Source organism: Pelmatolapia mariae, linkage group LG14, assembly GCF_036321145.2.
Source record: "Pelmatolapia mariae isolate MD_Pm_ZW linkage group LG14, Pm_UMD_F_2, whole genome shotgun sequence".
Classification (NCBI taxonomy): Eukaryota; Metazoa; Chordata; class Actinopteri; order Cichliformes; family Cichlidae; genus Pelmatolapia; species Pelmatolapia mariae.
The window spans coordinates 23031596-23037595 of record NC_086239.1 but is presented as its reverse complement, the minus strand read 5'-3'; positions in this window follow the sequence as shown (position 1 = coordinate 23037595).

Below are 6000 nucleotides of genomic sequence, written 5' to 3'. Positions count from 1 at the left end.
ATCAAATATGGCGGTAGTAGTGTGATGGATGACTTGCCATAATTGACGGAACAATTAATTCTGCTCTCTACTAACTGTCCGGCCATCAGTTTTTGGTCTGATGCTGAAGCATACTTGAATTATGCAGCATGATAATGATCCAAAACAAAACAGCAAGTCCATCTCTAAATGCCTAAATAAGACAAAATAATGCTTTTGGAGTGCCCTAGACCAGAGGTGTTGGCATGATTCATGCTTGAAAACTCTTAAATCTGGCTGAACTGAAAGCATTGCGCATTTATTAATAAACATATATATAGTCTAATACTAGATTTATATTGGCTTATTGATCAGCAATGATCAAGTGTAAACCAAAGATCAACATCAAGTTCATGACAAGCCACAATTAAGCAATCGCTTTCTTCTGTCCTGGGGTCTTGATGTTTGGATCCGTCTCCCTAACCCTCTTCCAGTCTTACACCATAACCTGAATAACAGGTCTGTTTGGAGCCAGAATGAGAAAACCAAGCCTGGAGCTGTCCAAGAGCATTGCGTCTTCCCTCAAAAACACACAAACATACACAGACATGCACACAAATAAACACAAATGTGAGAACGTCCTTGAGCTGTCATCACAGGGACTTAAAACATACAGCAGATTATTTTTGTATCAGACAGGGAGGGACCCTGAGGCGTTGTGTGGTTCAGATGGGAGGAAAGAATGAAATTGTGGTAAAGCGGTAAAAGACAGAACCAAATCTGACCAAGAACAGGAAAGATGGAAAAAAAAAAACCCAAAAAACCAAAAAATAAAAACAGGCCCTGATGATGAATGAGATATTCCAAAATACAGCTTCTTGCATAATCGTGTAGCAGAGTTAACCATATCACAGACATACACCATATAAAATGTCAGAATCTACAGAATTTGCTCATTTAGATCAAAAATACAAGATTTTTCTTGTTTATTTAAACCTTGGTGATAACTCCCATATACACTACCAGTCGAAAGTTTTAGAACAAACCAATTTTTCAATTTTTTACTGAAAGTTATGCAGTTTAATGTCTCATTGCACTCCGAAATGAAAGCATATTACAAATAAGCAATTGGAGTGAAAAAAAGAAATCATGGAATCAATTTATACACTAAACTAAACTTTTGACTCATCAAAGTAGCCACCTTTAGCAGATATAACAACTGAACACACCCGTGGCATTATTTCTACAACAAAAATCAAATATTCTTCAGAAAGTTCCCATATCTGTTGCAGAGGTTCCCATAAATTTGTGGCACTTGTAGGGTACTTTTCTTTCACTCCTCTGTCCAGTTCATCCCAAAATAGCTACATGAGGTTTAAGTCTGGAGACTGTGCTGGCCACTCCATGTTTTCAAGCTTACCACCTCGTGTGTTTTTTTCCTGAGGTAGTTCTGGCATAGCTTGGACTTATGTTTTGGGTCATTATCTCGCTGTAGGATGAACCCCTGACCAACTAGACGTATACCAGAGGGTATTGCATGGCACTGCACAATGCTGTGGTAGCAACAGAGAACAGCCCAATGACAAGCTCCAGAGCACAGGCAGTATAACAATGATGGATGCATCTTTCACAGTATCGCCAACTGGTTTCTGAGGCCCCGTTTTGAAACCTGAAATGAGCACTTCTTCTGTCACCATTTTGGTTGCAAAACAACAGATCTGATGAGGTTGACCAGATCTGACTGTAAAATCCATGCTGATTGGCTAGGGACAGTGAGTGTGGGGTCACATACATGAACGAGGACAATCATCCATTTTGAAACCTATTATGACGAAGATTTAGTATGACCCAGAAATGAGCGACTGAGCCCATAAACTCATCGGGAAAGTGTTTACAGAAGTCAAAACAGAGAGCTGCTTCCTATAGACTAGAATTCTGTTTCCAACCACATTTATCACCATCTGGTGGCCTTCAGATAAAATGCAAGTTCCACATCCCTTTATTGTTCTGAACAAGAAGCTGTGTTAATGCCAGTGACCACAGCTGTCACTTGAAGCCAATGCACAAAACTGCAGTTCCTCAAGTGTCCACTTTGTGACTTGTCCACAGTGTGCTGTTGGTGTCTTTTGGAGCATTTTACAGGATATGACTAAAATTACATATATGTGTATATGTATATATGTATATATATATATATATATATATATATATATATATATATATATATATATATATATATATATATATATATATGTATATATATATATGTATATATATAGATGTTTGTGCTTGAGCTTTGGTGAGTGATTCTAGTGTTTTACTCCATTACTTAGGACTATGTAGCTGTTATACAAGTCCATGGGTTCCACTCCAACAGTTTACTGTAAATACAGCTAACTAACCAGGCTATCAAGTTTTAAATGATAAATGAGCACTCCACTCTTACATCCATGTCTTTTATACTGTATGGAAACAATGCAACACACAGATTCTAGGTCTGAGCAGCTGTCTCAGCCATGGGCAAAAGATGACAACCAATAAAATTCTAAAAGGTAATTAGTGCAATGACCATAAAAATAAAGGGTTAAAACAGTCTAGTGTCCCACTTGTAAAAGTGGATAAAACACACAGTCCAAGGCCAGAGCCAGCTATACTGCGAGTCTGTTACACTTTACATGCTGACAGCTTCAACAGGGAACAGCAATTGTCCTCCAAGAACCACCACGCTGTAAATAGAAGGCCGGCAGTCACCCCGACCTCAGCAAACCAACTCTGCCTTTGTGCTGTGGCATATAGTAAGCCCAGGCCTGTTTGTAGTGTGGGCTTTAAGTAGACCTGAGTGTCATTGCAATCAAATACACCTGCCAATTAATCCAACCCCATCACAGCCACTGGCTCACAGCAATTGTGACAGACAAAACCAGTCCCTAACTACTGCCCATTTCCTAGAGCATTTCCCCGGATTTTTCCCAAAGATATAAATTAATTTAGCTCGTGACTTTTCAGTGTAACCAAACCTTATAACACTAACTCTAATCATTTTTCCCTTTCACCTCTCAGTAGCACATTACTCCAGACCACCCGAAGGGACTCTGGAAATGTTACTCATCTGTCACAGGTAATTATTCTTTTCCCTGCCAGATGAAGGATCATACTTTACAGTGTGAAACAAACTTTACAGATTCAAGTTCACATGTTTATGTTCAGGAAAAACATGCCATAACTTCCTCAGTGACAACCTGGGAATTGTTTCTGTCAAAAGAATTAGAGAAATTCTGGGAAACCACCAGCTGTGAAACAGAGTAATATGCTAAGTTTATTAGAGACCAGAGTTATGCAGGTTGTCCAGAAAAGATTTGTATATTGTGTGGGAAAATGCTATTGCAAACATTATTTTTTGTGATGGAATCCAGAAAGCACTAATATTAAATGGACAGTAACCTCTATGGCATAGGTCCATCTCTCTTCCCCATCGATGTCTGTTTCTATAAGGTGGGAATGTGACCAGTCAGAGGGGGCAGGAGGAACCATTGCCAGGACTGCCACTTCCTACATGGCGGTTCTCAGGGAAGTGGGAGGGCTGGGAACAGGAAACTCCATTAAACACATCACAGACAGACGGAAATGAATATTTAAAGAAATGAAGTGTGTGAATGCCTGTGTGTGTGTATGTGTGTGTGTGTGTGTTGGATGATGAGGTACCAAGGGTGTATGGAGGAGAGAGAGAGAGAACAGGAAGAGAACTGCATTAAAAAAATAGCAATACTGTGGAGAATATTGTGACAGAGAGCCAAAACAAGTTATGGCTGAAAAGAAAAAAAGGCAGAAAGGAAAGAGAGAAAAACAGATGGAGGAATTAAAAGTGGGGAGGAATGGGAGTTTTGCACAGGTGGGATGGATGGATGGGTGGTTGGGTAGATGATGAAAAATCTCTTTGTCCTTCGTTCTTCCCCCATCTTCTAATGACGTGGCAGTGGATTTGCGGTGCCTGTCTTCTGCTGGTCAGTCCCCACACATGGGTGTTCAGCGCCAAATCCTACCCCGATTTTATATCTCCCGAGGTCCATCCTGTGTTTTTATAATGTTTAAAAAGGGAAATGGTATTTTTTTTATTGGGAAACCAGTGTGGACATATGGTAGCCATCACAGCAGGCTTAGGACATGAGGAGGATGTAAAATTATGCAAGCAATGAGAAGGTGGAGGGCAGAGGAGAGGATGGTACAGGAGGGCTTCATGTTGGCTCTGCTACTACTGCAGGGCCAGTAACACATGAAGTCTTTTTATTCCAAAACTGATGGCTTTGATTTCACACACAACTGCTGTTGCTCATGTATGGAGATGAACACATTAATGTTCTACAGTCAACTTTTTTGTTTATTATTTTTGTCTGAAATCACCCCCCAAAAAACTATATGCAGTGAAGTGGAAGTTCTTATCCCACTACAAGAAAGTCAAGGTTAGTCAGCATGTGTCTGCATTTACTAAAGGATATCAGACCTCGTCATTAAACATCAAATTTGCTCATTACTGACTATTAGTGGTTATTTTACTGATATTATCATAGCAAATGTATTTGTTACAAGGTTATACAGAAAATTCAGTAAGACATATATGTCCACGCACACACACTTGCTTTATCATGCTTTATATTAAGAACACACACAGAGTACAGATTAACCTGATCGCAAACAAATAAACAAATGAATAAACACTGATGTATTGATTAGACATTAATAGGAAAATGCAGAATCTTGCAAATTAAACACATTTAGCATTACTGTAATGCTTCATCTATGAAACACTACAGATTCATAGTGTACCTTAATAATGTAAGAATTTTTAAAAGCTTTAAACCAGGCTGTTGTTTCAGTGGACCGTGTGAATATAACTTAGTGGTCTTTTCTTGTTCTCAGCTGTTTATAGTACATCATGTATATAAAGGTCAGCTCCAGCATGTCTTCTCCTGTTTCTTCAACCACATTTACTGCTGTATCACTCTACTTCTATTATATTTAAAGGAAGTAAACGACGCATAATGATTTTCTTGTGAGATTTACATGAGAAGATCAAAACTGCTCTCAATTGTGTTGTAAATATTAAGATCTTAGCTGTATATAAAAACTGAAAATAGTAGGAAACAACAAGCCTGTGGCCCTCCACTCATACCTGCTCATTTATGCATGTTCAGATAAGCCTCTTGCCCCCAGTTTCTAGTCATTCTCGTACAATAAACTACACCCCCCCACACACACTTTGAAACAGTATGGGTAATAATCATCACATAAATAATACACATAAAATACATGAACACAGAATGCCAGGATTTAACTCAGGAAATAACTGTCTCCTGCAGCGGTTTCTCTTTTATTTAACAGGAGTGAGCCCAGACTGTTGCTGAAACAGTTATGGAAAAACAATCAAAGCTTTGTAGGCAAGTTTTTTTCAAGAAGCGACAGACTTTAAGCGCCTGAGGATCCTGGGACCTCTGAACACCCGGCTGTATGTGTGTGTCCAAAAGGTTTCATAATTAACGTGGATCCAGAGAGTGACTCACTGTCCGGTTACTAAGGAAACCTCACATTAATTGTCCCATTATTAACTTCAAATTACTGGAAGGGCCAGATGGATCCACCACCTTTTTTTCTGCTGTCAAGACAGAGTATGTTGCTAATGTCGCTGTCATGTGGGACTATATAAATGAGAGAAAAGTAGTTAATGATGAATAGGCTATTATCTGCTGAAAGAGGTGAGCAGTCACAATGAAAAATTTCCAACATTTGGTCATTTTCTGTGGGTTATTGCCCTTTCAAAACCAGCAGTGATTCAGACATCACACCACTCATTCGTGGGTATATAATCATATGAGCGTGTCTGCACGTACAAAAGAAGTCACTGACCCTTTGAGTTTGTTGTAGAAGATTGATTGCTGTACAAAGATGAGGCACAGGCTCCACTGACATCTCCATAAAGCTGAGGAAAAAGTAGGGGTAACAGCACAATCCTCCTAAAAGCCACATCTACAGATTTATTGCAGCTCCAGG